The following is an 11,055-nucleotide window of genomic DNA, read 5'->3' on the forward strand; positions in this document are numbered from 1 at the left end:
ATTTTGGTGTCATGATCTTCAAGCAGCAAAGGACTCCATTGATGAAGAAGATCCAATTCCTACAAGCTCCACATGGAGCTACATCATGTGGAGCTTGTAGCTCCACATGATGCAATCTTACCCCCCCAAAACATGATGTAGCTCCATGTGGAGCTTGTAGGTCTTGGATATTCTTCATCAATGGAGTCATTTGCTTCTTAAAGATCAATGGCAGCAGAATTGGAGATGGAAGAAAGATGATTGGAGACGCCACTTCAAGAAGAAGCTCACCACCATAGGAAGCCATGGATAAGAGCTTGAAGATAAGAGAAGAGCAATGGAGGCAGAGTGAGAGAAGGAGCACGAAATTTTATGTCTCAAAAGAAGTCTGAACTTTGAAGTTTAATTCTCAAATGATCAAAGTTGAAAAAATGTACACACAAGGTCTTTATTTATAGTCTAAATGTCACAAAAAATTGAAGGGAAATTTGAATTTCTATTCAAATTTCACTTGAATTTAAAATTGAATTTTTTGAGCCAAAATTTCACTAATTAAGATTAGTGAATTTTAGCTATGATTCAGCCCACTAATCCAAGATCAAGTCCAAGATTCTCCATTAAGTATGCTCAGGTGGCATGAGACATGTAAAGCATGAAGGACATACACAAAGTGTGACTATATGATGTGGCTACGGGGTGTAGCATGCAAATGGTCACCTCCCCCTCTAAAATTTAATTGGATTGGGCTTCTCCCAATTCAATTAAATTTATTTTCCAACACACGCATCAAATATGCACTTAATGCATGTGAAATTACAAAACTACCCCTAATACAAAAACTAGTCTAGGTGCCCTAAAATACAAGGGCTAAAAAATCCTACAGTTCTAGGGTACCCTACCTACATTATGGAGCCCTAAATACAAGGCCCAAAAATAATGAAACCTTAATCTAATATTTACAAAGATAAGTGGGCTCATACTTAGCCCATGGGCCCCAAATCTACCCTAAGGCTCATAAGAACACTATGGTCTTCTTTTGCATCTCTGGCCCAATCTACTTAGAGTCTTCTATCCAATGCCCTTGCGGGGTAGGATTGCATCATTCCCTGTCCCTTGAAAAGATTTGACCTCAAATCCTAAGGTTCTTAAAACTCTGGGCTTTTTTCCTGAACACCTGTAAAAAGAACAAAAACACATATATTAGTGGTGTTTGGTATGTTGAAGTAAGGTAACATTTCTTTGAAGGTTGCATTAGTAGAAGGTTGAGAAATATATTTATGATTGTGTGATTCAAATTTAGGAAACATTTCTTAGCAATGTACATGAGCATTAGTTGTCGTTCACCCAAAGTTTATAACTATCTTTTCATAGTCATAGTTTTAGTCTAAATAGAGGTGTTAGATTAATATTTCAAATTAAAGTGAAATTTGAATAGAAAGGTAAGGTCTGAAAACTCATTTCTTGGGCATCTTCCCATGAAGGAATATGGTTCCTCACCAACTCAATGAGTGGTGCTACAAGTATAGAAAAATATGGGACAAACCTTTTGTAAAAGTTTGTTAAGTCATGGAAGCCCCAAATTTTCCTTATACTTGGTGGAGTGGGCCACTCAAGAATGACCTTTATTCTCTTAGGGTTCGTGGGAACCCTTTGATCACTATTTAAAAAATTAAGGAAATTAATGCAATAAAACATACCTTTTTCTGTATTTTCATGTTGATTATTCCTACCAAAAAGTATGACAAACCTAAGGTGTCCCATATGAGCACCTAAGTTTGTGTTGAAACTAAAAATAAGAACAAACCTACCTAATGAGTCCTTATGTACACAAATCGTGAAAATGTTGGGTGCATGAGTGATTTTAAAAAGGAGGATTTGATGCAAGCTCCATTGGAGCTTGTAGGCCTAGGATCTTCTTCATCAATGGATTCCTTTGCTTCTTGGAAGATGAATCGCAGCGGAATGGAGAAAGGGAGAGAGAGAGGAGACGCCACTTCAAGGAGAAGATGAGTCTAGAAGAAGCTCACCACCATAGGAGGCCATGGATAAGAGCTTGGAGGAAGAAGGAGATGAATGAAGGGAGAGGGAGAGAAGAGCACGAAATTTTGTGCTCTAAATGAGCTTTGAAATCTGAAGTTTAATATTCAAATCATCAAAGTTGAAAAAAATGCACACACATGACCTCTATTTATAGCCTAAGTGTCACACAAAATTGGAGGGAAATTCAAATTTCACTTGAATTTGAAATTGAATTTGTGGAGCCAAACTTTGGAGCCAAAATTTCACTAATTATGATTAGTGAATTTTAGTTATGGTTCAGCCCACTAATCCAAGATCAATTCCAAGATTCTCCACTAAGTGTGCTTAGGTGTCATGAGGCATGAAAAGCATGAAGGACATGCACAAAGTGTGACTATATGATGTGGCAATGGGGTGTAGTAAGCAAATGCTCACCTCCCCCTCTAAAATTTAATTGGATTGGGCTTCTACCAATTCAATTAAATTTATTTCCAACCACACACATCAAATATCCACTTAGTGCATGTGAAATTACAAAACTACCCCTAATACAAAAACTAGTCTAAGTGCCCTAAAATACAAGGGCTGAAAAATTCTATATTTCTAGGGTACCCTACCTACATTATGGAGCCCTAAACACAAGGCCCAAAAATAATGAAACCTTAATCTAATATTTACAAAGATAAGTGGGCTCATACTTAGCCCATGGGCCCGAAATCTACCCTAAGGCTCATAAGAACCCTAGGGCCTTCTCTTGCATCTCTGGCTCAATCTACTTGGAGTTTTTCTATCCAATGCCCTTGCGGGGTAGGATTGCATCATTCCCTCCCCCTTGAAAAGGATTTGACCTCAAATCCCGAGGTTCTTGAAACTCTGGGCTTTTTTCCTTAACACCTGTAAAAAGAACAAAAACATATGTATTAGTGGTGTTTTGTATGTTGAAGTAAGGTAAGGTCTGAAAACTCATTTCCTGGGCATCTTCCCATGAAGGAACATGGTTCCTCACCAACTCAATGAGTGGTGCTACAAGTATAGAAAAATATGAGGCAAACCTTTTGTAAAAGTTTGTTAAGTCTTGGAAGCCCCAAATTTTTCTTACACTTGGTGGAGCGGGCCACTCAGGAATCACCTTTATTCTCTTAGGGTTCAAGGGAACCCCTTGATCACAATTTAAAAAATTAAGAAAAGTAAAGCAATAGAACATACCTTTTTCTGTATTTTCATGTTGATTATTCCTACCAAAAAGTATGACAAACCTAAGGTGTCCCATATGAGTGCCTAAGTTTGTATTGAAACTAAAAATAAAAGCAAACCTACCTAATGAGTCCCTATGTACACAAATCATGAAGATGTTGGGTGCACGAGTGATTTTACAAAAGAGTGTTGCACCACCCAAAACATTCATCACACCACCTATTTTAGGGATTTGGTGCCTAATAATACCTATTTTGGGCACCAACAAAGCACAAGGATTTAATCTCTTGCGAACCAAACCCTCATCCAACAACTCCTTTACTTGAGGATTAAACTCAAGCCTAAGAGATGTGGCAATGCTAACAAGTGTCTTTTTACAAAGGAGAAAATGTGGAGGTTGTCTAAGAAGGGAAATTTCTTTAATATTTGTCTTTATTTCAAAATGTCTTTCCTTCTTAGCTAACCTCTTAGAGGAGACACTTACCTCCTTACACTCCTCCTTAACCATTAAAGGTTGTCCTTCTTCTTGGGGGTAGATCTCTTCACTAGATTCTTCCCCTTTTGCTTCTTCACTTTTACTAGAGAAAGGTGAAGTAGTAGCCTCATCTTGGCTACTATAAATGTCTTGGCCCCTCATAATCATGGTTTTCTTGGTGGGGCATTGAGAAGTAATGTGTCCTCTTCCAAGACATTTAAAGCACTTCATGGAGCTAGTCTTCTCTTGCATACTAGCCTTAAGGGGTTGCTTTTCTATTGTCTTCCCCTTATCATCTTTGGGCTTAGAAGGTCTCACCCCTAAGATTCCTTGACCTTGGTCTTTCTTTTGATAAGAGTGAGAGCCATAAGATTTTGAAGTAGAATTCCTTTTAAGTTGTTGCTCTACCCTTATTTCCCAATCTATATTAGCCTTTACATTGTCCTTCCCATGGAAGTATGGGAGTTTAATGTTAACCTCTTGAGGCTTTCTTTCATTTTCTCTCCTATGGGAGTGAGGTCTAAGATGTGACCTATGCCTTCCTTCATAATAGTCACAAAGTTCTTCACTTAGGCTCTTACAAGAGTTATGACTACTATAGGAGACATGTTTTTCTCTTTTCATTTTTTTCATTATTTTTCTTCTTTCTTCCTCTCTTATTTTCTCTCTTTCATCTTGACTTATTTCTTCCACTCTTTTTTTACCTATATCTTTTCTCTCTTGTTTTTCTTCCCACAACTTAAGGGATCTCAACTCATCTAATATCTTATACAAGGGGTCCTTAGGAGTAGAACCTTCACCATTAACACTAGATGAAGAATGAAGACTCATGTTGGTTCCTAAGTTATGGTTCTTTCTTGTTGGGGGTTTGAAAAAAAGGTAAAAGAAACTATGGTTGAAACTAGCCAAAATAAACACTAAAAAAGGTGTGAAAGATAAGGTAAAAACTAATTGGTAAAAGGAAAGCTATCTAGGCGGTTTGACAATGGAGGGTAAAGGAAATAAGCTATGAAAGTAAGCAAGAAATTAAAGTGCAAGAAATGCAAACTAGGCGGATCCTAAGAGTGTTTGGATGACCTCATTTAAGGTTCCCAACAAAACACTCACTATCCTAAGGGAAAATTGCCTAAAATTATTACACACAAATGGAAGTAGAGTGACTTAGCGGAGGCTCCCAACTTACTTCCAATGAAAGGCCTTTTTGTTACAAAATTTGAAAGCAAAGCAAATTGCCAATTACAAAATTACAAAGAAAAAAGTCCTCAATTGTGGTGGCTATTCTCTCTTTAGTGTTTCACTCAATTTGGAGTGCTTCTTAGTCCAATAGCTCTTAAGGTGGTTGGCCCCCTTGCTTCTTGACTCAAATTCTTCAAGATATGGCACCAATCCTCCTTTCCAATTCCCTATATGGCAACTCACAAGCAAGGAAACAAAGAGACAAGCAATAACCAAAGACCAAAAAAAAATGAAATGAAAGCTAAACCAATAGAGTTTTAACAAGACAAATTTCCAAGGATTATTCAACAATTAAAACAATGAAAAGCACAAAAAAGCAAGCTAGGACTCAAAGAGAAACCTAGAATGGCTCTAGAGTAGAGTAGAAAAACTCTAAAAAAAAAAGACTCAAGTAACCTATAGTTTTGACACTTGTTTTCACAATAATTTTCAATTGAAATTTCAGAACTAGGATTGGTATAAAATAGGCACCAATTATAGAACAAATTTTGAGCCAAAACAACAAGCACACTTTCCTTTCACTTTTCTTTTTTTTTTCCTGGACACTGATTTTCTGCCAACTTGTGAGATTTTTCTTATTTTTTTCCTTTAATCCAAATCGCTTGGTTCTTTTTTTATAATTTTGGTCCAGATGTCTAGAAAATTCAGTAAAAGTTTCAGCTCAAAAAACGTAGTGACCAATTCCCAGTAATTTATACAAGTTCGTATGTTCAAGCTGCCAGCACCAGCGATTTCAACCTAGAAATCAAGAGTAGTGTTTATGTTGCTTAAGGCTTGGATAGTTACAATTTGTGTTTGCTTATGCTCAATTATCTTGAATAACACAATTAAAGAGAGCTTAAGACTTATTTTGATTCACAAATCCAGCCACAACTCAGCACCACAACTCAACTTCATCATAGGCATCATGTAGGAAACTTAGAAAGCAAAAAAAAAGTTCAAGAACAAGACTACTTCTAGGAATTGATTTAGAACATGTTATGAACTAAATAACATGCATGAATTAGACTCAAAATTCAAAAGATAGGCTAAGAATGACAAGAATACATGAACAAATGTATCTAGAATTCAATTAAAAAAATAAAATTCAACACAAACTTAGAACATAATGTGACAATTACTATGACTAAACATGACTCTAAGACAACATGGATTAAGTGATTTACACTTAGATTTTTGTGTTTTTTTTTTCTAATCAATATTTTGGAACAAAATTTAGATCTAAAGGTTCAGCACAAGAATATTATGAATGAAAATTGATAGAACCTAAAATCAACACAAAAACAAGATTCAAGAGTAGATCTACAAATTTTGAACCATAGAAATGCAAGAACAAGTGTAGATCTAAGATTTAATCGGTTTATTTTTTTTTTTGAATCTACTCTAAACAGCACCAAACCACAAGACAATGGAGGATATACATGGAGAATAAGATGAAGAACAAGGAATTAAAGAGAATTCACCGAACAAAAAGATAGAGGAAGCAAAAGAACATCACCTAGATGAAGATGCTCTTGATACCACATGATGCAAGCTCCATTGGAGCTTGTAGGCCTAGGATCTTCTTCATCAATGGATTCCTTTGCTTCTTGGAAGATGAATCGCAGCGGAATGGAGAAAGGGAGAGAGAGAGGAGACGCCACTTCAAGGAGAAGATGAGTCTAGAAGAAGCTCACCACCATAGGAGGCCATGGATAAGAGCTTGGAGGAAGAAGGAGATGAATGAAGGGAGAGGGAGAGAAGAGCACGAAATTTTGTGCTCTAAATGAGCTTTGAAATCTGAAGTTTAATATTCAAATCATCAAAGTTGAAAAAAATGCACACACATGACCTCTATTTATAGCCTAAGTGTCACACAAAATTGGAGGGAAATTCAAATTTCACTTGAATTTGAAATTGAATTTGTGGAGCCAAACTTTGGAGCCAAAATTTCACTAATTATGATTAGTGAATTTTAGTTATGGTTCAGCCCACTAATCCAAGATCAATTCCAAGATTCTCCACTAAGTGTGCTTAGGTGTCATGAGGCATGAAAAGCATGAAGGACATGCACAAAGTGTGACTATATGATGTGGCAATGAGGTGTAGTAAGCAAATGCTCACCTCCCCCTCTAAAATTTAATTGGATTGGGCTTCTACCAATTCAATTAAATTTATTTCCAACCACACACATCAAATATCCACTTAGTGCATGTGGAATTACAAAACTACCCCTAATACAAAAACTAGTCTAAGTGCCCTAAAATACAAGGGCTGAAAAATTCTATATTTCTAGGGTACCCTACCTACATTATGGAGCCCTAAACACAAGGCCCAAAAATAATGAAACCTTAATCTAATATTTACAAAGATAAGTGGGCTCGTACTTAGCCCATGGGCCCGAAATCTACCCTAAGGCTCATAAGAACCCTAGGGCCTTCTCTTGCATCTTTGGCCCAATCTACTTGGAGTTTTTCTATCCAATGCCCTTGCGGGGTAGGATTGCATCAGGATTGGACCACTCAAAACATTCATCGTACCACCTATTTTAGGGATTTGGTGCCTAATAATACCTATTTTGGACACCAACAAAGCACAAGGATTTAAGCTTTTACGAACCAAACCCTTATCCAACAACTCCTTTACTTGAGGAATAACCTCAAGCCAAAGAGGTGTGACAATGCTAACAAGTGTCTTTTTACAAAGGAGAAAATGTGGAGGTTTTCTAAGAGGGGAAGTTTCTTTAATGTTTGTCTTTATTATAAAATGACTTTCGTTCTTAGCTAACCTCTTGGAGGAGACACTTACCTCCTTATACTCCTCCTTAACCATTAATGGTTGTCATTCTTCTTGGGGGTAGATTTATTCACTAGATTCTTCCCTTTTTGCTTCTTCACTTGCACTAGAGGAAGATGAAGAAGTAGTCTCATCTTGGCTACTATAAATGTCTTGGCTCCTCATAATCATGGTTTTCTTGGTGGGGCATTGAGAAGTAATGTGTCCTTTTCCAAGACATTTAAAGCACTTTATAGAGCTAGTCTTTTCTTGCATACTAGCATTAAGGGGTTGCTTTTCTATTGTCTTCCCCTTATCATCTTTGGGCTTAGAAGGTGTTGCCCCTAAGATTCCTAGACCTTGGTTTTTCTTTGGATAAGAGTGAGAGTCATTAGATTTTAAAGTAGACTTTCTTTTAAGTTGTTGCTCTACCCTTATTTCTCAATCTAAGTAAGCCTCTACATTGTCCTTCCCATGGAAGTATAGGAGGTTAATGTTGGCCTATTGAGGCTTTCTTTCCTTTTCTCTCCTATGGGAGTGAGGTCTTTGATGTGACCTATGCCTTCATTCATAATAGTCACGAAGTTCTTCACTTAGGCTCTTACAAGAGTCATGACTACTATAGGTGGCATGTTTTTCTTTTCTCAACTCTTTTAGTATTTTCCTTCTTTCTTCTTCCCTTATTTGTTTCCTCTCATCTTGATTTATTTCTACCTTCTCCTTTCTTTTTTTTTCCTTTCTAGTTTTTCTTTTCATAACTTGAGGGAACTCAACTCATATAAGATTCTAGATAGAGGGTCCTTATGACTAGTACCCTCACCATTAATATTAGATGAATGATGACTCATGTTGGTTCCTAACTTGTGATTCTTTCATGTTGGGGGTTTGCAAAAGGTAAAAGCTAGGGTTCAAAAGAACTTAAGATAAGCAGATAAGCAAGAAGAAAGTATTATGCAATAACAAGATAAACTAGGGGTGACTAGTAAAAAAGATAAGCTATGAAAGTAAGCAAGAAATTAAAGTGCAAGAAATGCAAACTAGGCGGACCCTAAGAGTGTTTGGATGACCTCATTTAAGGTTCCCAACAAAACACTCACTATCCTAAGGGAAAATTGCCTAAAATTATTACACACAAATGGAAGTAGGGTGACCTATTGGAGGCTTCTAACTTCCAATGAAAGGCTTTTTTGTTACAAAATTTGAAAGCAAAGCAAATTTCCAATTACAAAAAGAAAGTCCTCAATTTTGGTGGATATTCTCTATTTTGTGTTTCACTCAATTTCGAGTGTTTCTTATTCCAATAGCTCTTAAGGTGGTTGACCCCTTGCTTCTTGACTCAAATTCTTCAAAGGATGACACCAATCCTCCTTTCCAATTCCCTATATGGCAACTCACAAACAAGAAAACAAAGAGACAAACAATAACCAAAAAAATGAGATGAAAGTTAAACCAATAGAGTTTTAACAAGACAAATTTTCAAGGATGATTCAACAATTAAAGCACATAAAAGCAAGCTAGGACTCAAAGAGAAACTTAGAATGGCTCTAGAGTAGAGTAAAAAAAAAAAAGGACTCAAGAAACCTCTAGTTTTGGCACTTGTTTTCACACTAATTTTCAATTGAAATTTCAGAACTAAGATTGGTATAAAATAGGCACCAATTATAGAACAAATTTCGAGCCAAAACAACAAGCACACTTCCCTTTCACTTTTTTTTCCTGGACACTGATTTTTCTGCCAACTTGTGTGATTTTTCTTATTTTTTTCCTTTTATCCAAATTGTTTGGTTTTTTTTATAATTTTTTTCCAGATGTCTAGAAAATTTAGTAAATATTTCACTTTTTTTTCTTGGACACTGGCTTTCTTGCCAACTTGTGTGATTTTTCATATTTTTTCCTTTCATTAAAATCACTTGGTTCTTTTTTTCTAATTTTGGTATAGATGTCTAGAAACTTCAGTAAATATTTCAGCTCAAAATTCACACTGACCAATTCTCAGTAATTTTTACAAGTTTGTATGTTCAAGCTGCCAGCACCAACGATTTCAACCTGGAAATCAAGAGTAGTGTTTATGTTGCTTAAGGCTTGGATAATTACAATTTGTGTTTGCTTATGCTCAATTATCTTGAATAACATAATTCAAGAGATCTTAAAACTTATTTTGATTCACAAATCCAGCCACAAATCAGTACCACAATTCAACTTCATCATAGGCATCATGTAGGAAACTTAGAAAACAAAAAAAAGTTCAACAACAAGACTACTTTTAGGAATTGATTTAGAACATGTTATGAACTAAATAACATGCATGAATTAGACTCAAAATTCAAAAGATAGGCTAAGAATGACAAGAATACATGAACAAACGTATCTAGAATTCAATCAACAAAATAAAAATTCAACATAAACTTAGAACATAATGTGACAATTATTATGACTAAACATGACTCTAAGACAACATGGATTAAGTGATTTACACTTAGATTTTTGTGTTTTTTTTTCTAATCAATATTTTGGAATAAAATATAAATCTAAAGGTTCAGCACAAGAAGATTATGATTAAAAAATGATAAAACCTAAAATCAGCACAAAAACATGATTCAAGAGTAGATCTATAAAATTTGAACCACAGAAATGCAAGAACGAGTGTAGATCTAAGATTTAATCGATTTATTTTTTTGAATCTACTCTAAATAGCACCAAAGCACAAGAAAATGGAGGATATACATGGAGAATAAGATGAAGAACAAGGAATTAAAGTGAATTGCCCGAACAAAAAGATAGAGGAAGCAAAAGAACAAAAAGATAGACGAAGATGCTCTAATACCACATGATGTTGCTCCATGTGGAGCTTGTAGGCCTTGGATCTTCTTCATTTTCTTCTTGAAGATCAATGGCAGCGGAATTGGAGATGGAAGAAAGATTATTGGAGACTCCACTTCAAGGAGAAGATGAGTCAATAAGAAGTTCACCGCCATAGGAAGCCATGGATAAGAGCTTGAAGGTAAGAGAAGAGGAGTGGAGGGAGAGAAAGAGCACAAAATTTTGTGCCTCAAAAGAGGTCTAAACTTTGAAGTTTAATTCTCAAATGATCAAAGTTGAAAAAATGTACGCACAAGGCCTTTATTTGTAGCCTAAGTGTCACACATAATTGGAGGGAAATTTGAATTTCTATTCAAATTTCACTTGAATTTGAAATTGAATTTGTGGAGCCAAATTTTGGAGCCAAAATTTCACTAATTATAATTAGTAAATTTTAGCTATGGTTCATCCCAATAATCCAAGATCAAATCCAAGATTCTCCATTAAGTATGCTTAGGTGGCATGAGGCATGTAAAGCATGAAGGACATGCACAAAGTGTGACTATATGATGTGGCAATGGGGTGTAGCAAGCAAATGC

The sequence above is a fragment of the Glycine soja genome, chromosome 1 (assembly GCF_004193775.1).
Source record: "Glycine soja cultivar W05 chromosome 1, ASM419377v2, whole genome shotgun sequence".
Lineage (NCBI taxonomy): Eukaryota > Viridiplantae > Streptophyta > Magnoliopsida > Fabales > Fabaceae > Glycine > Glycine soja.